The sequence below is a fragment of the Erpetoichthys calabaricus genome, chromosome 8, assembly GCF_900747795.2.
Source record: "Erpetoichthys calabaricus chromosome 8, fErpCal1.3, whole genome shotgun sequence".
Lineage (NCBI taxonomy): Eukaryota > Metazoa > Chordata > Cladistia > Polypteriformes > Polypteridae > Erpetoichthys > Erpetoichthys calabaricus.
In genome coordinates, this window is record NC_041401.2 from 150,835,784 (window position 1) to 150,859,168 (window position 23,385).

The 23,385-nt window shown below is 43.0% G+C and overlaps 1 protein-coding gene across 1 annotated transcript in view; it reads right to left on the reverse strand.

The window, feature by feature from the left end:
* The window catches only part of LOC114656170 (anterior gradient protein 3-like), a 270,125-nt gene that overhangs the window by 72,501 nt on the left and 174,239 nt on the right, over positions 1-23,385 (reverse strand). The gene's annotated exons all lie outside the window — the stretch shown is intronic.

Here is a 23,385-nt window from a genome sequence, read left to right on the forward strand (position 1 = left end):
AGCTGACCTCAACGGTCTGGCAGTGACGTTCGAATGGATGCCAAGATGGAGGTTAGCTGCAGGAGCTCGTGGCTGTTCGTCTCCGCCGGCAATGAGCAATGGGTGAGCCAGGGAGAGAGAGACAGAGGTGGGTTGGAGAAGAACGAGAGAGACTGTTTTTTAACTTCTACTGCATTTAACCTTGGATTTTAAAGGATTTATTTATGGATGACTGTTTTTATCCCCACTAGACACTGGTTTTAAGGATTTATTTATTGAACTTTGGACACTGCACTGTTTTGATTATTGTTTTAAATAAAAGCACTTTAGCACTTTTTGAATATATCCCCTGGCTTCATGTAAGATTTGTCCCCATTTGTCAGCTCATCTCAGTGACATTACTGACGGTGTTGGGTTCAGGGTTCCCGGACAGACGAGGGGAGCATGGAGAGAACCTGCATCGTCACAGGAGAGTGAGGGCAGAGCCAAGGATCAAATGGTGGAAGTTGAAAAAGGAAGACTGCAAGGTTGGGTTCAGGGAGGTGGTGAGACAGGCACAAAACCTTTTATTCTGCTGGAATCCAGGCACTTCCGGGAAGATGGCGCAAGTACATTGAGAAGGGTGGAGACTGCATTGAGAAATGACATTATCAGTTTTTAAGGTTCATTCCATTTTCTAATAAATCGCATTTTCTAAATTTAGCTTGAATCCCTCTCATATATAAAGTAATACAAATTTATCCCAAAATTTGGAAGTAGTAAGAAATAATAATAATTCATTACATTTATATAGCACTTTTCTCAGTACTCAAAGCGCTGAAATGAAAGAAAACGGCCCGGTTAATAAATAAGGAGATGGAAAAGAAGTCGCCAAAGGAAAAAGCAGCTGTATAAGGCATACGAGGTAAATAATTCTAGTGCTATTCTGAGGGACTTATAAGAGCATGACAGCAATTGTTAAAAAGGATTTTAAGAAAGGTAAAAGGCAGTTAGAGAGAAACACTGCAAAAGATGGCCCAAAGAGATTCTTTGAAAATTTTAGAAGTAACAGAATGGTCAGAATGTAGATGAAGTGCATTACAGTTAAGTTAACTAATTGTTAACTAACATATAAACACAGTGAAACCGCAAAAGTGAAAAAGTCGATAACCTCCAATAGTAACAGGGACTACTAAGAAAGTACTGAGAGATTTAGAAAAATTAGAGGGAGAAGTCTTGCTTAGGTTGAAAAGGCTAAAATCTTACAAATAATTGGGACCAGATAACATCACTGCATACATGGGACATTCAGAAAGACTTGACACTTACAAATATTATCACGATATTTAACAAATAAGAAAATGTACACATGGTCAGTAAGCTCAACATGCATTGTCAATGGAAACAATTATTGAGGAAAAGATTGAGCATCATGTGGTAACAATTAGTGTACAGTATTAGCTAACAGTGAGAATGGGTTTAGACAAGGTAGATGACGTGTAGTGATGAGTGCAAACTATGGAGTTCATTTGCATGTAAACTCAGTGAAATTGTAGAAATGCTCAGGAACTTCGGTAGACTCCACGAAATGCATTAAAGTCAATTGTGAAGGAGAAACTGAACTAGTGTTGAGAGGATTATAATGATCAATAGTCTTTCAAGACTAGAAGACTAGAGAAGCATCTGTCAACAGTGCTGGAGTAATTACTGCTCAAAAAAATAAAAATAAAACTTTGAAAACACATCAGATCTCAATGGGAACAAATCCTGCTGGATATCTATACTGATATGGACTGAGTAATGTGTTAGGAATGAAAGAATGCCACATTGTTTGATGGAAATGAAAACTATCAACCTACAGAGGGCTGACTTCAAAGACATCCCTAAAATGAAAGTGAAAAAATGATGTGTCAGGCTAGTCCCTTTTGCCGAAATTTCATTGCAACTCCAAATCGTACTCAGTAGTTTGTATGGCCCCCATGTGCTTCTATGCATGCCTGACAATGTCAGGGCCGCTCCTAATGACATGACAGATGGTGTCCTGGGGGATCTCCTCCCAGATATGGACCAGGGCATCACTGAACTCCTGGACAGTCAGAGGTGAAACCTGGCGGCGTCAGATGGACTGAAACATAATGTCCCAGATTTGTTCTATTGGATTTAAGTCAGGTGGGTGTGGGGGCCAGTCAATGGTATCAATTCCTTCATCCTCCAGGAACTGTCTGCATACTCTTGCCACATGAGGCTGGGCATTGTTGTGCACCAGGAGGAACCCAGGACCCACTGCACCAGCATAGGGTCTGACAATGGGTCCAAGGATTTCATCACAATACCTAACGGCAGTCAAGATGCCGTTGTCTAGCCTGTAGCGGTCTGTGCGTCCCTCCATGGATATGCCTCCCCAGACTATCACTGACCCACCACCAAACCGGTGGTGCTGAACGATGTTACAGGCAGCATAACGTTCTCCAAAGCTTCTCCAGACCCTTTCACGTCTGTCACATTTGCTCAACCTGCTCTCATCTGTGAAAAGCACAGGGTGCCAGTGGTGGACATGCCAATTCTGGTATTCTATGACAAATGCCAATCAAGCTCCATGGTGCTGGGCAGTGAGCACAGGACCCGCTAGAGGATGTCAGGCCCTCAGGCCACCCTCATGAAGTCTGTTTCTGATTGTATGGTCAGAGACAGTCAAACCAGTAGCCTGCTGGAGGCCATTTTGTAGGGCTCCAGCAGTGCACATCCTGTTCCTCCTTGCCCAAAGGAGCAGATACCAGTCCTGCAGATGGGTTAAGGACCTTCTATGGCCCTGTCCAGCTCTCCTAGAGTAACTGCCTGTCTCCTGGAATCTCCTCCATGCCCTTGAGACTGTGCTGGGAGATGCAGCAAACCTTCTGGCAATGGCACGTATTGATGCGCCATCTTGGAGAAGTTGGACTACCTGTGCAACCTCTGTACGGTCCAGGTATCGCCTCATGCTACCAGTAGTGACACTGACAATAGCAAAATGCAAAACTAGTGAAAAAATAGACAGAAAAGATGAGGAGTGAAAAATGTCAGTGGCCTCCACCTGTTAAACCATTCCTGTTTTGGGGGTTGTCTCATTGTTGCCCCTTTAGTGCATATGTTGTTAATTTTATTAATACCAAAGCAGCTGAAACTGATTAAAAAGCCCATCTGCTACTTAACTGACCAGATCAATAGCCCAGAAGTTTCATTGACTTGATGCTATTAAAAGTGTTTCTTTAAATTTTTTGAGCAGTGTATTATACTGTATGTATATATATATATATATATATATATATACACATACAGTGGGGCAAAAAAGTATTTCGTCAGCCACCAATTGTGCAAGTTCTCCCACTTAAAAAGATGAGAGAGGCCTGTAATTTTCATCATGGGTATACCTCAACTAAAAAATCCAGAAAATCACACTGTCTGATTTTTGAAGAATTTATTTGCAAATTATGGTGGAAAAAAAGTATTTGGTCAATAACAAAAGTTCATCTCAATACTTTGTTATATACCCTTTGTTGGCAATGACAGAGGTCAAACGTTTTCTGTAAGTCTTCACAAGGTTTTCAGATACTGTTGCTGGTATTTTGGCCCATTCCTCCGTGCAGATCTCCTCTGGAGCAATGATGTTTTGGGGCTGTCGCTGGGCAACACAGACTTTCAACTCCCTCCAAAGATTTTCTATGGGGTTGAGATCTGGAGACTGGCTAAGCCACTCCAGGACCTTGAAATGCTTCTTACGAAGCCACTCCTTTGTTACCCGGGCGGTGTGTTTGGGATCATTGTCATGCTGAAAGACGCAGCCACGTTTCATCTTCAATGCCCTTGCTGATGGAAGGAGGTTTTCACTCAAAATCTGACGATACATGGCCCCATTCATTCTTTCCTTTACACGGATCAGTCGTCCTGGTCCCTTTGCAGAAAAACAGCCCCAAAGCATGATGTTTCCACCCCCATGCTTTACAGTAGGTATGGTGTTCTTTGGATGCAACTCAGCATTCTTTCTCCTCCAAACACGACGAGTAGAGTTTTTACCAAAAAGTTCTATTTTGGTTTCATCTGACCATATGACATTCTCCCAATTCTCTTCTGGATCATCCAAATGCTCTCTAGCAAACTTCAGACGGGCCTGCACATGTACTGGCTTAAGCAGTAAGGATTTGAGTCCCTGGTGGCGTAGTGTGTTACTGATGGTAGCCTTTGTTACTTTGGTCCCAGCTCTCTGCAGGTCATTCACTAGGTCCCCCGTGTGGTTCTGGGATTTTTGCTCACCGTTCTTGTGATCATTTTGACCCCACGGTGTGAGATCTTGCGTGAAGCCCCAGATCGAGGGAGATTATCAGTGGTCTTGTATGTCTTCCATTTTCTAATAATTGCTCCCACAGTTAATTTCTTCACACCAAGCTGCTTACCTATTGCATATTCAGTCTTCCCAGCCTGGTGCAGGTCTACAATTTTGTTTCTGGTGTCCTTTGACAGCTCTTTGGTCTTGGCCATAGTGGAGTTTGGAGTGTGACTGTTTGAGGTTGTGGACAGGTGTCTTTTATATTGATAACGAGTTCAAACAGGTGCCATTAATACAGGTAACGAGCGGAGGACAGAGGAGCCTCTTACAGAAGAAGTTACAGGTCTGTGAGAGCCAGAAATCTTGCTTGTTTGTAGGTGACCAAATACTTATTTTCCACCATAATTTGCAAATAAATTCTTTAAAAATCAGACAGTGTGATTTTCTGGATTTTTTTCTCATTTTGTCTCTCATAGTTGAGGTTTACCTATGATGAAAATTACAGGCCTCTCTCATCTTTTTAAATGGGAGAACTTGCACAATTGGTGGCTGACTAAATACTTTTTTGCCCCACTGTAATATATATATATATATATATATATATATATATATATATATATATATATATATATATATATATATATATATATATAGTCAAACTTTCGATGCAGAGAAACAGGAAGGTAAGAACAGGTTTTCAAGCAACAAAAACTTTATTGCTGAACAGGCAAAAAAATAGTCTCATTGTGTTCTTTTAAACTGAAGAAGGGAGCTCTAAGTCTTCCTCATCAAGGAAGTTCAGCAGCTGGGGAAGACGCAGTCTGGAGGAAAAAGGGCAGTCACATGCATGCACATGGGGGGCAGTTGAAGGGCTGTAGTTACTGTAATTTTACCACTTCACCAGGGGTTGGTGCTATGTTTCAATGCTTTTTCCCTCTGCAGACAGGATTACTGACAGATATGACATCACTGAGGTCACTTTCAGTGTCCGTCTACCTGAACCTACACCTCCCTGTCTGGAAAGCTGAAAACCATGTGGATGCTGAAGTCGAAAACAACAGGATACAAAAACACCAATTTAAAATAAAAAGCAATTTAGTTATTCTTGGTGAGTTAAAGAGATTGCCACCCCTCCACTCCAGCTCAGTGCCACTAACTGGTCAGAGCAGACAGCCGGTTTCAAAGAAAAAAAGTCCTTTCTTTATATTACCTAGCTTATTCATTAGCCAAAGAGAAAAAAAAACCATGGCAGTTCATTTTGAGGTCATACATTGATTGCTGTAAATTACAGTTACATCCTAATTTATTACAAGCAAGAGTGTACAGAGTTTATTACCAACTTAAAGAGTCATCAGGGCACTCACATTCCTAAAAATACGCCTTTATCAGCATACACACACAAAACCAGTTTAAAGCAGTTTCTATAGTTCAGTACTTTAGTTACAAAGAAATTGCATTCTTATAGCTTTAATATCTTCATTAGATTTTGTTTGCTTAGATTAATAAATCCTTATTCATTAATCCATAAGGGACATGTTTCTTATAGTTTTAAACAAGAATTCAGAAACTATCACATTGATTGACAGGGTGTTCTGTTAGTATCAAGAGATCAACATTTTCTCATAAAAGAATGCAAGTTATCTAATAATTCTGTGCACAAGCTTAATTCTTTTCTACCTAAATGAAGAACATATCATATAGAAGTAATAAATCATATAGCTCTGTGAAGCATGATTAATACAAAATACAGTCATTGGTATTGTCAGTTAATAATGTTTTTACTTTCTAAGTTCCCCCCTTTGCACATAAAATGTGCACATTAAATAATCAGACCCAGTCATCGGGAGCAGTATCATCACATTCAGAAGGGAGTGTAGGTTCCCGGGAGCAAAGGGTTGTAATAGGGGTCCTGGAAATTGTGGGCATGGAGAAAATAGGCTTTTGTGAGGGAGATGTCAATGAGCCTCTGAAGGAGGCTGCAAATACAGGGGATGAGGCAGCAACCACAAACAACCAGAATTGCAAAGGAAATAAGGACAGTGGTAAAAATAGTCTTACACCAACCGGCCCATGCCCCGAACCATCTTTCAAATAGTTCATCAAGGGGACTGGAAACACCACAATTTTCCGCAAGTTCGACAGTAAGGGCAGTAAGACCAGCAAGTGCACGGGTTACTGAGCCATCAGGAGCGGTGTTATTAGGGATGAAGGTACTGCAATTGTCACCGAACATGGCATATACACCGCCTTTCTCAGCTAAAAGCATATCAAGTGCTATCCGGTTTTGCCAGGTCATGAGAGAAGTTTTGTCTAGTTGCTCATAAATGCCCTCGATGGCTTCACGTGTAAAATTTAGAAATCGCTGTTGATTGTAATAAAGATAATTAATCCATTCTACATTTTTATTTATTGTTGACCACCAGAATATAATTGATTCAAATCCGGTGGCCACTTGATCACATGCTTTATATCGGTTTGGAACACCTCTGGGGACTCCGACACCATCTACATATACAGTAGAATCGAACATTTCAAGGGTAGCAAGAAGGTTCCGGGGTTTACTTGGATGAACTGAATTAGCAGAGTGAAGATGTGGAAAGGCATAAGTAATTGGATTAGGGCGCAACAGCCACTCCAGTCAGGGGGAAGGATTGAGAGTAACATGTTCTTTTTACACATCTACCTTATATCGGCACGTGGGGAATTATGGGAGGAAAACCATGTGGCTTATGCCATCGGACACATAACAGGTCTGTTGACACCATTCAAGTGGTAGTCTACCAACGAAGTTCAAGGAATTGGGGCCATCTCGCGAAAAGCAAGTATAGTTGGCAGTCTATGAGCGGTACATCGGCGGGGTCATGGGGGGAAAGGGAGGGAAGAGGTGGTGTAGGGATGTACATAAGGGGTCCTTAGGGGGAGTTGGAGAGGAGAACAGCTACAACACACAAGAGAGACCTGCAGGTTGCAATGGGTCGGTTAAAGGAAAAGGAGTTGTGGCAAGATGTGGTCTGGCCATGGCATAGGCATGAGTAAAATACCCATTGAAGTCATCGGTTCTAGTCCCCATAACCAGTCTCAACTGCAAAGGTGGAGGACAAAGAGGTAATATTTAAGTACCGCACAGGGTGTGATGGGGAGTCATCAGGAAGGACAGTAGTAGGGGAGGTCAAGGAGGTAGGAGAGACAGAATCGGGCCTTGCCGCTGTGACTCGAATAATGAATTTCCCAAGAGGATCTCTTCCAGAGATGTGTGCCCCCAATATGTAAACTCATGTTGCTGAGCCTTCCAGGGTCGATAACCCAAGTCATAGGTACCTGTATTTGCAAATACCCACTGCCATTCTTCGCAATTTCTGCCATAATGAGTGAAGACAGCAGTCACACACACATATTTTTCGTGCCTAGTCCATTGTCGTGTCTGCCGGTTCACACAAGGAGCGACGGCACAGAAGTCAATCTGGAGTGAGGTGGTCTTCCCTACTTGGAAAGTTAGTATGGGAAGGCCCCCATGAGTTTGTTGTCCCGTGTTCAAGGGGACAGAAAAAGTTATTAATAACAGGACTAAGAATGCCATTTTTTGCAATGTGAGACGTGGATCCAGGCAGGAAGTTCTTCGACTTTAATGGCATGAGGTGTAGATAACAACACCTGGAATGGTCCCCTCCAGCGAGGTTGATGCCAATGTTTCCTTTGGGTGTCTCTGACCAGTATTCAGGTTCCAAGGGGGATCTGGAACTCCGTCGGTTGGGGACCGGTCCGCCAAGCCTTGTTAACTTGTTCGTGGACTTCCTTCAGGGAGGCTCAGAGACCTGTAAGACTGGAGAGAAGATCATTGTCCACAGTATGCAGAGTGACATTTCCGATAACCATGCCAACGGGCATGGGGCGTCCAGTTAAAATTTCAAATGGCGATAGTCCCAACTGCCGATGTGTCCTTCCTCTCAACCCCATCAAGGCCAGAGGTAAAGCATCTAGCCAGGTTAAACTTTGTCTGCTCACAGATTTTTGCCAATTTTGATTTCAAGGTGCCATTGCACTTTTCTACAATACCTCCACTTTGGGGATGGTATTCGCAGTAATGATGTACATTTATCTGGAGCCAAGTAGTCAGCTCATTTATCACAGAATTCACAAAGTGGGTACTGTTATCAGTCTGCAGTTTCTGTGGTATTCCCCATCTTGGAATAATTTCTTTTATTAAAGCTTTAGCCACTGCCTTTGCATCGGCATGCTTAGAAGGAAAGGCCTTAACCCACCGGGGGAACACATCGACAATCACAAGGCAGTATCGATATCTTTTAGATGGCGTTAGTTCAATGAAGTCCATTTGAAGATGCTCAAATGGACCCACTGGTTTCGGAGTAACGGCGGGACTTACCTGAGTTCCTTTGCCTATATTGTACCTTTGACATAGGGCACACTGTTGACAGAATTGTTCAGCATATGCAGAGAACCCTGTGGTTTCCCAATGTCGCTCGACATCCTGAGTCATAGCGTCTTTTCCTGCATGATCCAGGCCATGTGCGATATTTGCCACTCCTGGAAAAGAAGCCTTTGGGAGGAAAGGTTTTTTAGTTTGATTATGGGTCCAGACCCCATCAGAGAGGGATCCTTCTCGGGACCACTTTATCCTTTCTTGGTCAGTGGCAGCACTCTGTAAAGAAATAATTTGATTAACAGGGTTATTGTCATCCTTCTGTTGGAATAAAGAGACTGGTATGTTATTATAGGCGGCCTGTTTAGCAAAGTGATCAGCCAAATTGTTTCCTTGGCTGACTGGGTCTTGTTTCACAGTATGGGCTTGGCATTTAACTATTGCCAGTTTCGATGGTTTTGTTATAGCTTTGAGAAGGGATTCCACTAATTTCTGATGTTGTATAGGCTTACCAGTACTGGTTTTGAATCCCCTTCATTTCCATAATGCCCCATGATCATGGTAGACTCCAAAGGCATATCTGGAATCTGTACAGATGGTTATGACCTTCCCTTTGGACAACTGGCAAGCTCGGGGTGAGAGCTATTAGCTCAGCTGCTTGTGCACTTAAACTAGAAGAGATCTGATTTGCTTCAAGTAAGTGGTCTCCTTTGACCACTGCATAACTGGTGGAGAGTGTTCCGTCGTCTAATCGCAAGGAACAGCCGTCCACATAAAAACTTCTTCTGTTTCTAGTGCAGTTTCCTGGAGGACCGGCATGGGTTTCAGGACCTTTGTTATCTCATCATGGCAGTCGTGTGGTTCCCCCTCTCCCTCAGTGGGGAGTAAAGTAGCTGGATTCAAAGTGGAGCATCTTTCAATAGTGACATTTGACAGGGTAGAGTACATTTTGATAGTGTATTGCCCTTGCAGTAGTGAGATGTGAGGTTTTGGCCTGGACTAAGATGGAGTGAACAGCGTGAGGCACTTTCACTGTCAGGGGACTCATGAGTACAGTATCCGTGCTTGCCAGCACAGCCTCCGTTGTTGTTGCTGCTACTGCTCTAAGACAAGTTTGGAGTCATGTGGCCACTGGATCCATTTTTTTCGAAAAATAAGCTACTGACCTTTGCTTTTCTCCATGGAGCTGTGTTAATACTGCATTCATATATACCCCTTTTCATCCACGAAGAGAGTGAATGGACGAGAATAGTCGGGGAGTCCTAAAGCAGGTGCGGAAAGTAGTGCACTTTTTAAATCACATTGAGCCTTCTCTGCCTGCTCATTCCACTGTATGTGGCCAGAAGGAGGAAGGTCGACAGTGTTGGCTAGAATTTGTAAGGGCTGTGCTCTTTCAGAAAAATTTAGGATCCATTGTCGACAATAACCGAGAATGCTTAGTATAGACATAACCTGTTGTTTTGTGACCGGTCTTGGAAGATTTTGGATGGTGGTTATGCAGTCTTTTGACAGAGCTCTGGTACCACAAGTGATGTCATGCCCCAAGTACTTGACAGTGGTTTGAGTCAGCTGCAGCTTTGTTTTAGAGACTTTGTGGCCATTTTCCGCAAGATATCTTAATAATAATTCCGTATCTTGCATGCATACTTCCTCAGTTTCGCTACAGAGCAATAAGTTGTCAACGTACTGTATTAATACACTTCCCCTGTTAGGCCAGAAGCCTTCCAGGTTTTGAGCAAGTGCCTGTCCGTATACACAAGGAGCCTCTGTATAACCTTGTGGCATAACGGTCCAGATCCAGCAGCGATTTTGGAAAGTAAAAGCAAACCAGAATTGCGAATCAGGGTGTACAGGAATAGAAAAGAAAGCATTCGCGAGGTCAATAACTGAGAAATAACGTGCAGATGTAGGGATTGTAGACAGAATAGTGGAAGGATTAGGCACGATTGGTGCTCTAGGAAAGATAGCAGAATTGACTTGTCTGAGGTCTTGGACGAAGTGCCAAGATCCATCCGCTTTCTTTACTGGCAGAATGGGAGAGTTAACAGGAGAATACTTAATTGAAATAATGGCTCCCTGTTCAACTAAGTCTTTGTGTACAGCAGCAATTCCGAGTTCAGCCTCGGGAGAAAGAGGATATTGTGCACGACGAGGACAGAAGGATAAGTTTGGGAAAACCACTAAGGGTTCAGAATTTGCGATCCTGCCAAAATCGTTTTATCCCTGAGACCACAGTGTGTCAGGAATTGTGGACAGCAAAGGAAAAGAGCCTGTTTGCAAGGAATACAGAGAAGGAGACGAGTGACAAAGGGAACAAACGACTGGCAGGTCGATTTGAATGGACACCTTAGTGACCAGGTGATCAGGGGTGACAAAAAGAAGGGCAAGGGGATTGGAGAGTTTGGCACAGGAGCTTAGGAATGGAGCAATAGAATCCTTGTTCAGATAAGGAGATTGAAACAGACAGTTTAGCCATGAGATCTCATCCCAAAAAGTTAACAGGACACAGATGATTTAACAGGAATCGATGTATCAAAGTTGAACTATCAGTAGAAAGTTGAACTTGAAGAGGCTTGGATACTGATAGAGTATGAGGTTGTCCTGAGGCAGGGAGGACCTTCACAGTGTCTTTCGAGGCAGGGACCTCCAACAGCGATAAGGTTGAGCGGGTAGCTCCAGTGTCCACCAGGAAGACAGTTTCCTTGCCATTCACTATCAAAGTCAGTAAAGGGTCTGTATCAGCATGACGGGTGAGCAAGGGAAACTGGAAAAAAATGGCTGGGGGTCCCTGCTAATTCCTAGGACCAGGTAATGTCACTGGGTTCCGGGAGTGGAAGTGGTGGACGCTTGTTTGGGCAGTTGCGTCTGAAATGGCCAAGCTCACCACAGTTGTAGCAGGTGTAAGATGTGTGAGACTGTTCAGACGACTTAGGCATCTGGGTGAACGGGTTGGTGGACGTGGAGGGCTGGAGCCCACGTCCCCTTCCGTGTCCTCTCCCTCGGAAGGAGTGGCCATGGCCACGGCCTTCGAATCCTCTGCTCCTGCCTGTTCCCCCAGTGTAATACTGAAGCTGTGCTGCTATCAGTTTAGTCTGCGTATCGGATTCTTTTTGCTTAGACTGTCTCTCAGCATGGCGTTTAACTTCCTCCAAAGTAGCGCTTTCCCAGTCTATGCAAGATGTTTGGACTTTGTTCTGTATGTCGCTTCTTAACCCTTTAACCGCTAACTCCCTAAATATTCCCCACGCCAGGCGAAATCTGAACAATTTTCGTTTTTTTACTTTTTTACATTTTTTTTTACATTTTTTACATTTATTCAAGCAGTATTGACCACTAAATGTTGTGCAAGTTCTAGAAATTGGCAAACACATAATAAAACACAAAATATACCTTTTCTCAGGCTTCTGGATTTATTGTCTACTACAAAACGGAACAGTCAAAAGTAATTCAAAAGTCAAAAGTAGTTCAGTCAATCATAGTTTCATTCCCAGTATTTGAGTTTGCTGTGCCACAGGCCAAAGCAGGGAACTGCACAAAGTCCTGGATTGCTGGGACACTTTGAGCAGAAGGTCTTGATGTCTCTACGCTGACCCTTCTTTGAACAGACACGACAGCGTTTTTCTGAAAGTCCAAAGTCCTTACATTCATCTGGCAACACTGCTGAAATACTACTCATAGGATCCTCTTTGCCAGTGTATACACGAAATCTATAAATGTAACCTGAATTCTCAGCTAAGCAAAACATCTTGATACCAAACCGTGCCCTTTTCAATGGTAGATACTGTCGAAACTGTAAGCGGCCCTTCCACAACAATAAACTTTCATCAACTGCAACTGACGGTCCTGGCATGTAGGGCAACTGAAATGTTTCAAATAAATGATCAATCAAAGGACGTAGCTTGAACAAGCGGTCGCGGTTTGGATCTTTCTTATCTGGCTCATTTCTGTTGTCATTCAAATGAAAGAATTTCAGCAGCAAAGAGAATCGGTTACGTGTCATGACAGCTGCAAAAATAGGTGTTGCATACATAGTATCTGTAGACCAGTACATCTCAATATCTGGTTTTCTGATTATTCCCATCAACATCAAAATCGCAATGAATTTTTTCATTTCGTTTTCATCAGTGTCAAACCAAGCACGAACACGGGAATGTGGAGGTAAATTGGGATTTTTCTCAATAAACTGTGCTGCATACAGATTTGTCTGATGAACAAAATGTCTGATCAAATCAGGTGACACAAACAGCTCATAAAACTGCTCAGCAGTGTAATTGTTTACATCAACAATAAAGCCACACGTTGCCTCAAACGGATGCAGAAAAGGTAGTTCACCTCGGGCAGCAGTCCAGTTGAGATGCTGGGGATACACCCACTCATCGCCGTCATCCGATGCGTCTTCATTCACAGTATCATGCAGCGCATGTTGCTGCTCATCATTGTCTCTAAAATCTTCTTCAGAACTGCTACAATCATGATCAGAACTGTCCAAAATCGCCTGCAAAGCCTCACTTGAAGTCAGTTTACGTTTCGCCATATTCACAGCTTTCACTTTCGAATCACATCACGTGATCGGCCAATACAAGTGCAGAGTTGTCGAAATACAACGTAGTAATAATACCCACGCCAAACTGTCAGTTGTACTACGTGCCAGGCATTCACATAACCACAGGCAAATGTGCCGGATAATTCCGGAAGTATGGCGTTAGCAATAAAACAACGGTGCCGGATATATCCGGCAGAGGGCGGTTAATGGGTTAATCCCAAGATGAAAGGGGGAACGGCAGCGTAGTTTCGATCTTCGCTCTCTTGCAGACCAGAATAATTAGCCATCAGGTCTTGAATTCTATGAGCCCATTCATCGATTGTCTCATCTTTCCGCTGTTTGGCAGCCGATATGAATGACCAGTCTGTTTCCTTTTTGTATTTTCCTGCAATCGCGGTCTTTAATAATTCCCATTGTTCTAAAAATTGGGGCTCCTGATTATCGTGATTCAAGGATTCATCCCATCTCCAGACATTTCCATCCCCTCTGGTCCCACGATTTACTGTTGCCCAGGTGGTGCCTAGCTTTCGGCGCAGCACCTGAGTCCACTCCGCAGCATTTGGCTTATACATGTCATCCAGCTGCTGAAGCGATTCCACAAATTTTAAGCCGCCGACTCCCTTGGGATCTGGCAGTTCTGACACCACATCTTTTAATTCTTGGATGTCCCAATTTCGATGTATCATGACAGTGGAGGGATTATTAGCTCCTGCGGGTTGATTGGGGTTGTGGACTTGTATTAAAGGGCAAGAAAACTCGGGTCCGGGATTCTGATGCTTTGGGGAAATAAAGCTGAATCCTGATTTGGAGCCTGTGTATGATTGTAATGTTTGGCTTCTTGTATGGCTAGAAATCGGGGATTGGAGTGAAGTATGTGGCTGGGGTTCAGTATAGCCTCCAGACTGGGCACCCTGGTCTTCGTCATCCCGGTCTGAATGAGAACACGAATCATAGTGAAAAACTGTTGATCTGCTCCGGGTGGATCATCGGCTACTAGAGGAGCCGGTGGGGCATTTGGAGCAGGAGGAGGAGGAGGTGGGGGTTGATAAGGAGGTGGGGAGTGAATAATTGGGTAAAGGGGATCCTTTTTATCCAATTTCTTTCACCTATTGTCTGGATCTGGCTCTGTCTTAGTCTTTTGTAATGCTAGCAACATCTCTTCTTTTTCTTTTCGGGTCTTAACTTCAGCAGAAAGTGTCTCATTGTGCTTCTGATTTACCTCAATTGCTCGATCTTTAATTACTAGTTTCCATCTATCAAACATATCCATCCTATAGGGACCACTTTGCCAACAGCTTTGGGTGTTTCTACATAGGATTTTTACCTAATTTCTTGGATTTCTAAAATATCCCCAGTTCCCTCAACTGGCCATTTACCACCTCTTTGATTGTTCCATTTTTTACATGCTTTCTTAAAATCTAACCGTTTTCTTTTCCACTAATTGGACCCTTACTGGGGGTTGGTAAGCCCTTCGAAAATAATCCTTCTAACAAAGACTTTTGATTTCCTAAAGGGATCTTGACCGGTTTACTATTTGTTTTTCCCATTATTGGATAGCACCAATACTGCAAGGAATAAAGTTTCAGCCCCTGCGGTTTTCTGCCCCCGGTCCCTATCTGCTGCTCTGTGACTTTAGCGGACTAACAGTCTTGTTGACAACTGCACCTGGGGCTTCGACTTTTCAGTGCCGACCCCTTCTTCAGTCGTCTAACAGCTGGTTACCGCTTATGGTGTCCACAGGAGATCAACCTGTTGGAGCAGGAATATGACCAGACCGTAGAGGCAAAAGAGTCTCACCCTCCCGCAACAGTGCTTTAGTGTCCCGCCCGTGAGATGGTTTTTTTTTTTTCCTATCTATTCTTCCCACTGGCGGCACGGTGGCGCAGTGTGTAGCACTGCTGCCTCACAGTTGGGAGACCTGGGGACCTGGGTTTGCTTCCCGGGTCCTCCCTGCGTGGAGTTTGCATGTTCTCCCAATGTCTGCGTGGGTTTCCTCCCACAGTCCAAAGACATACTGGTTAGGTGGATTGGCAATTCTAAATTGGCCCTAGTGTGTGCTTGGTGTGTGGGTGTGTTTGTGTGGTGGGTTGGCACCCTGCCCGGGATTGTTTCCTGCCTTGTGCCCTGTGTTGGCTGGGATTGGCTCCAGCAGACCCTGTGACCCTGTGTTCGGATTCAGCAGGTTGGACAATAGATGGATGGATGGATTCTTCCCACTCCCGCCTTATTATATTTTACTTATTTTTCGGTAGAAGCCGGTAGAAGACTCCGCCCCATTTCAGGGGGCATACTAACTAAGCATTGTCAACACCTCACTTATTCGGCGCCCAGGTCAAAAGTGGTCCTTTTCTACTTTCTGTTCTTCCCACCCCTTCTTTCTTTAATATTTCTTTCAATTCCTAGGGGCGTACTCACTAACTATTCTGGCACCTTTATTTCTGTCTGGAGGCGCCTTAATCGGCTAAGACTATCTTCCCAGTCAAAAAGAAAGATCCTAGGTACTCACCAAGGATGTTCCTCCCGTCTGGAAGTTCCCAGTTCACTCGACTTTCAGGAAAAATCAGAGGAGGACAAGGGCTCCTCATGCGGGAGTCGGCAGAGGCAGGCCAGTCCTAACTTTTTCCGGAGCTGGTCCTCTCGATCCGTCTGGAATCGGTCCTTTCACCGGTCCTCTGGACTATCCCGCCCAAGGAGTCGCTTGGCCGTCTCTGTCCCCATACAGGCCACCAAAAACTATGGACACTGAAGTCGAAAACAACGGGCTAGAAAAACACCAATTTAAAATAAAAAGCAATTTCTTTATTCTTGGTGAGTTAAAGAGACTGCCACCCCCCCACCTCCAGCTCAGTACCACTAACTGGTCATAGCAGATAGCCTGTTTCAAAGAAAAAAAGTCCTCTCTTTATATTACCTAGCTTATTCATTGGCCAAAGAGAAAAAAAAAACATGGCAGTTCATTTTGAGGTCATACATAGATTGCTGTAAATTACAGTTACATCCTAATTTATTACATGCAAGAGTGTACAGAGTTTATTACCAACTTAAAGAGTCATCAGGGCACTCACATTCCTAAAAATACGCCTTTATCAGCATACACACACAAAACCAATTTAATCAGTTTCAGCTGCTTTGGTGTTAATGAAATTAACAACAGGTGCACTAGAGGGGCAACAATGAGATGACCCTCAAAACAGGAATGGTTTAACAGGTGGAAACCACTGACATTTTTCCCTCCTCATCTTTTCTGACTGTTTTTTCACTAGTTTTGCATTTGGCAGTGTCACTACTAGTAGCATGAGGCGATACCTGGACCCTACAGAGGTTGCACAGGTAGTCCAACTTCTCCAGAATGGCACATCAATATGTACCATTGCCAGAAGGTTTGCTGTGTCTCCCAGCACAGTCTCAAGGGCATGGAGGAGATTCCAGGGGACAGGCAGTTACTCTATGAGAGCTGGACAAGGCTGTAGAAGGTCCTTTAACCCATCTGCAGGACCGGTATCTGCTTCTCTGGGTAAGGAGGAACAGGATGAGCACTGCCAGAGCCCAACAAAATGACCTCCAGCAGGCCACTGGTGTGAATGTCTCTGACCATACAATAAGAAACAGACTTCACAAAGGTGGCCTGAAGGTCTGACACCCTCTAGTGGGGCCTGTGCTCACTGCCTGGCACTGTGGAGCTCAATTGGCATTTGCCATAGAATACCAGAATTGGCAAGTCCACCACTGGCACCCTCTACTTTTCATAGATGAGAGCAGGTTCACTCTGAGAACATGTGACAGACATGAAAGGGTATGGAGAAGCCGTGGAGAACGTTATGCTGTAACATCGTTCAGCATGACCGGTTTGGTGATGGGTCAGTCAATGTCTGGGGAGGCATATCCACGGAGGAACGTGCAGATCTCTACAGGCTAGACAATGGCACCTTGACTGCCATTAGGTATCAGGATGAAATCCTTGGACCCATTGACAAACCCTATGCTGGGGCAGTGGGTCCTGGGTTCCTCCTGGAGCACGACAATGCCTGGCATCATGTGGCAAGAGTATGCAGGCAGTTCCTGGAGGATGAAGGAGTTGATACCATTGACTGGCCCCCATGCTCGCCTGACCTAAATCCAATAGAACACCGCTGGTACATTATGTTTCGGTCCATCTGACACTGCCAGGTTGCACCTCAGACTATCAAGGAGCTCAGTGATGCCCAGGTCCAGATCTGGGAGGAGATCCCCCAGGACACCATCCGTCATCTCAGGAGCATGTCCCGACGTTTTCTTGCATGCATACAACCACGTGGGGGCCATACAAACTACTGAGTACGATTTTGAGTTGTTGCAATGAAATTTCAGCAAAATGGACTAGCCTGCCGCATAATTTTTTCACTTTGATTTTCAGGGTGATAATTTTCATTTCCATCAAACAATGTGGCATCCTTTCGTTACTAACACGTTACCATATCAGTTTAGATATCCAGCATGATTTTTTCCCCATTGAGATCTGATGTGTTTTCAAAGTGTTCCTTTAATTTTTTTGAGCAGTTTATAATCCATTTCTGTCAAAACAATATATTTTTACAAGTTTTTTATTGCCCAGTGTTTCCAAAACTTTCCAACTTTTCCAGAATGTGTGTTCTGATCTCTGCCTGAATGCCATCTTCTGGCAGCTCCTAACAAGTTAGGACAACTCACAAGCTCTCGTATATCCTGGTGAAGTTAAGAGCAGTTTCTTAAATTAGGAAAACTAATAAAATGCTTTATCTCCTACTCCCAAGAGTAGGATCACATTTGCGTCACTCTGAGATTTTTGAGCCTTTTAGTCCTATTTTCCTACTCTTGGGTTGGTTGATAAATACAGGCACAGGTTAGAGATAAAATTTTGATAATCTTTAAAATATACACACAAAAAATGGGAGAAGACCACCTTTACATGAGCACAAATGTGCTGTTACAAATATTTTTTGTGCTTTACAAATGTCATATTAACTATCTGGCAGGAATTATACAAGATGAATTGCAAGATCAGGATGGACTACATTTGTTTTTTTAATTATTTTAATGAAGCACAGGCAAGGTAAACTAATTGTTCAGCATATTTTAGTAAGTTTTTGCAGTATCAACTAAGCTACTAATAAGGATATGTATTTATCTTAATATTCTTATATCCTTTTGCTATTCACTACAGAATACATTACTTTCTCTTAATTCATATCTGTTCAATAAACATGAGACAAAAGCAAAAAAAATACTTATGTCACATAGTGTTATACAACTGAACACACAATTGCAACACAAATTAATATGGTATTTTTTCAATTGTTCTGAGGTGATTTATTTCCTGCTTTTTAAACCATTCTAAAAGTTTCATTTAAAAGTACTTTTAAAATTTTTGTCTGATATTTTTCTGTATTGACCATTTTTTTCAGTCTGCTACTGAGACAAAAGAATAAATAGGAATTCCATCACACTTGCTCGATTAGCAAATGTAACTTAAATTCAAACACAAAATAAGCATTGTTTGATTTTTCCAAGGTTAGCCAGTTAGTGGCACAATTTGTTCCTCCATTAACTACATCTAAGCTACTTTTTGTCCCAACCTATTTCTTATCTTAATTGGACTCTTTACAAAATATTTGCATTTAAGTTTATTTAAATTATGCAATTGACTACAAAATGTAAATTTGGCCTGATGTTTGTTATATAATATCAACTTTATCTACAGATTGTAGCCTGTAGGAGTTTCACTGAGCCCCAGAACCGCAGACACAGCCACCAAAGACAGACACTGGGTCAAACAAAGGTATTTTTTCATTCAGAAAATTACCTTTTTCTCAGACCAACATAGTATAATACCATCCAAAACAATACAATAGGAAACAGCCCTCTTCCTCCTCATTCCACTCTTCCAAAGCAAACCCTGACCAGTACCTCCCAACTCCAAATCTCCGAGTGTGGCAGTCTGACCCCTTTTATGTTGAGCCCATGAGTACGTTTGGTGCCACAGCACTGCTTCTTGGAAACACTTCTGGACCAGGCAAAGCTGCTATAAAGTAGGGTATTACAGCTCCCATTAACCTCTGTGGTAGTCCAAACTGAGGGCACGCCAGAGTAGCACTGCCAGCATTGCACTGGGGGACTCTTTGCCGTCATGGAGCAATAACACATTTTCCTTCCATTATCCCAACTTCACACATGAGGGAGGGAGCAGCACTCACCCAGGCAGGGATGCTGATTATTCTTGCAGCTCTCTCCAGCATGTTATCCTTTTGGCTGGGCAAGGTACGACTTTCTAATCCCAGCATGTCCACCCATGCATATTACAAGATGCTGTTAAAATGAAGATCAAATCTTGATATTCCAAAATATGTTAAAAAAGAAAAAAACATTTCATGGAATATACTGAATTTTTCATGTCTGTACATAGTTACTAATCAAAAATAGAAAGCTTTGCTTAAGAACTACAGCATAGGACTACATTTCATTATTCTTGTTCAGAGGAGATGTGGAAGAGTTTTTTTACTTTCTTCATAACTGTCTGGTATGGTAACACATCTCCTCATACTAAAAATAATTTGTGGAGTGTCATTCCAACAGAAAAAAGGATTATAGACCTGAAAGTGCACTTTGCTGAGGACTTGTACACATCTTGGGTCAGGAAACGTGCAGGAAATATAATCAAAGACCACACTCACCAGGTAATCATCTCTTTCAGGTATTACTTTCACAGAAGTGTTACCAGACTGTTGTGGTGTGAAATTTTGCATATAAGTTGATAAATATTTTGTATGTCTTTACTTGTAACTTAGAGAAATCAATATAATATTAGTGTTACATCATTGATAAGAACAGGACTGAGTCTTTGTAATTTTATTACAGGGTTGGGGGAAGTGCCAGACTGGCAAGTGATTCTCTCCAGGACTCTCTCAATCAACCCTCATAGGAAAGCCTATTTACCAAGCTGGCAAGCTTCACCTTAACAAATGGTATTGGGGGTAGGTGTGAAACCATTGTGTTGCACCAGAATTCTATTGGTCTAAAGTTGCCTGTTTAGTTTTAAATCAGAAGTCAGTAAGTACCACCACATCCTATTGGCTGTAGGGTTTGGACAGAGAATCTATAAATTTGGTTACTTTACCCCTCCCTATGTCTTACACCATCGCCATGAAGAAGCACAACTTGGTAGCCATATTGAGACAGGCATGCAGCCTGTTCTGAAGAAAGCTGACTAAAAATGATGCCTTAACTAGAGATATTTTAAGCAATAAACAAGTCTGTGTGCCGCCTGAAACTACACATCAGCATTTATCAGGTTGTATGGTTTTCATTATTCACTTGTACTTTGCTTATTGTTAGTATTTATGAATATAATCAATATGTATACATCCTCCTTGATGGACATTTACATCTCCCGCTGCCTCAGCAGAGCAAAAAACATCATTAAGGACAGCTCCCACCCTGGCTCTGATCTGTTTGACCTGCTGCCCTCAGGGAGGCGCTACAGGTGCATTTCAACAAGGACAAAAAGACTCAAGAACAGTTTTTTCAAAAAAGCCATAACCATTCTAAACTCACACATGCACTGACTACACAGTCTAACCCCCCAACCCCTGGACTTCCTTCTGTCCATCAACTGTGCAATATCCAATATCTAAATGGTACTGATAATAACTGTGTAATATCTGCATACTGTACAATATCATTACTCTCAGGTCCAATATCCACTACTCACTGCACATGATCATCATTATTGTGCAATATTTAAATTATGTGCAATAACCCAATAGGGGGAGGCAATAGTTATTTATTCTTTCCAGTATTTAAATAATGTGCAATAACTCGATTTAGTTATTATTCTTTCCATTTGTATATAGCGTCACAGAACTGTTTTTTTTTTTTTTGCAACTTTTTGCACCATTTGTTTATTTGTTTACTTACTTGTTGTGTTCTACATATATGTCTGCACTGAAGGAGCTGCTTTTAATCTCATTGTACATGTGTATAGTGACAATAAAAGGCATTCTATTCTATTCTATTCAATAATATTATTTAAAGTGTAATTAAACTCCTGCTTGTCTTTTACTACACCTAATTGCCTGAGGTTATAAATGTAGAATGGAAGGTGGGGAGAAGTTATATAGTACAATACCTTATAAACAGTGGTAAGTCTGTGAGATTTGGGGCATTCTGACAAAGGCAATACATTAATAATACTCAAGACAAAACACAGACACTAAATGAAAGAATCACAGAGCAAATAAACTCAGTTTCCGATACATCATTGTCTCTTCAAGATTTCCAAGCACCTAAATGCAAACTGAATTAAATTTACTTTATAAAGACACTATATATTACTTAGCATGACTGTAATTTTTCATTGTCAAATTGTTTTTATATACACTGCTCAAAAAATGAAGGGAACACTTAATCATCACAGTCTAACACCAAGTCAATTAAGCTTCAGGGATATCAGTCTGTCCAGTTAGGAAGCATAAGCGATTGTGAATGTACTTCACCTTCTTTGGTGGAAATGAAAGTGACAACAGATGCACTGGAGAGGCAACAGCAAAACAGATTCTAAAAAGGCAATGGTTTTGCAGGTGGCAGCCATAGACAATTGCTCTCTCCTTATCTTAAACTTGATTGTTTCTTCTCAAACTTTACATTTTGCTAGTGTCCTTGCCATTACTGGTAGCATGGGGTGGTACCTGTAGCCGATTCAGGTTGCAAAGGTAGTGCAGCTCCTCCAGGATGTCATATCCATATGTGCCATCGCAAGAAGGTTTCCTGTGTCTCCCAGCACAGTCCCAAGAGCATGGAGGAGATACCAGGAGGACAAGAGGGTTGTCCTCCCCACTGGGGTTAAGGCCCCAGCGAAGGGTGGGGATTCCCCAGACCAGCAGATGAGGTTTTTGCAGACCAGGGAGCTAGATCCAGAGAGATCTACCCAAGAGCAGGTGGATGCTCTTTGGGAAAAGGTAGCGGAGTGGTTGAATCCCTCTGAGTGTTCCACTTTTCATCTAGTAAAGAAGGTGGCCTGCTTTATTTTTTTGAAAAAAATACCGGAGCATCTCGCCCAGCCGGTTTGGGGGGAATTCATTAATATGGACGAGCTCATCAGGCTCGTAGAAACCGCTAGGACACCTTACAGTCTGGGAGAGCAGAACGGTCCTTTAGCAGACGGCATGGAGATCGCATCCCTGCTAAACTGCTCCCTCGGTACAAGCCGGAGCTTGCACTGGAGTCCCAGGGTCCGTGGGCGTGCCATTCACTTGGGGACAAAGTGGAATGTAAGCATAGAGGGGGAGGTGGATTGTGCACACTTTCAAAACCCCTATAAATGCCTCATACGGGAGTGGTAATCATTAATGGATTCAAAGTGGAAGCCCTATTCGACTCCGGCAGCAACATTTCCATTGTTGACCGCCGTTACGTACTGCCGCGACAATGGATAAATGTAAAGACGAGCATAAACTGTGTACACGGAGATATCTGGTACTATAAAACCGCCCAATGTTTCATCAGCCAAGGAGGGCTGGTAAAAAAGATCCCTGTAGCGGTCCTCCCGAAGTCCTCTTTTGCCGTGATTCTAGGGCAGGACTGGTCTAACATTAAAAGCAGTGAAGTACTACTAAGTCCTGATGCTAAGTTAGGTCTAGTAACAGATGGGAACAATACGTTGCAGGTTGTCTCCACGCCGTGTACTCGGCCAGCGGAGAGTGGTGTGGGAAGCCAAGAGGTGGATGGGGAGCTTCCCGGTCCGTCGAAACCCGTGACGTCAACAGAGTGTGCCTCGACAGATCGGGCTGATTCCCCACCCCTTGAGGTCAAACCAGACCCGCTCTCTGATCTAGGTTTTCAGTTTAGATAAACGTCGGCTTCGTTTAAAAGGGAGCAATGGAATGATGACTCCCTGAAGTTTGTAAAGAATGCAGTGGTAACAGTCAACGGCCAATGCACTAATCAACCCATGCCACAGGGTCCCCACTTTGTCATTGAAAATGATTTATTAATATAGGGTTAGTGAACATGAGGGGGAGGCACAGAAGTTGTTGTTGATTCCGCGAACCAAGTGGCAGGTCCAAGCATTTCTCAGATTAGCCGGGTACTACCGCCGGTTTTTGCCTTGCTTTTCGGAGAGAGCGGCACCCTTAAGTAATTTGACAGAGGGCCCCCAACACTGTGGTATGGACTGAAGCGACAGAAGTTGCATTC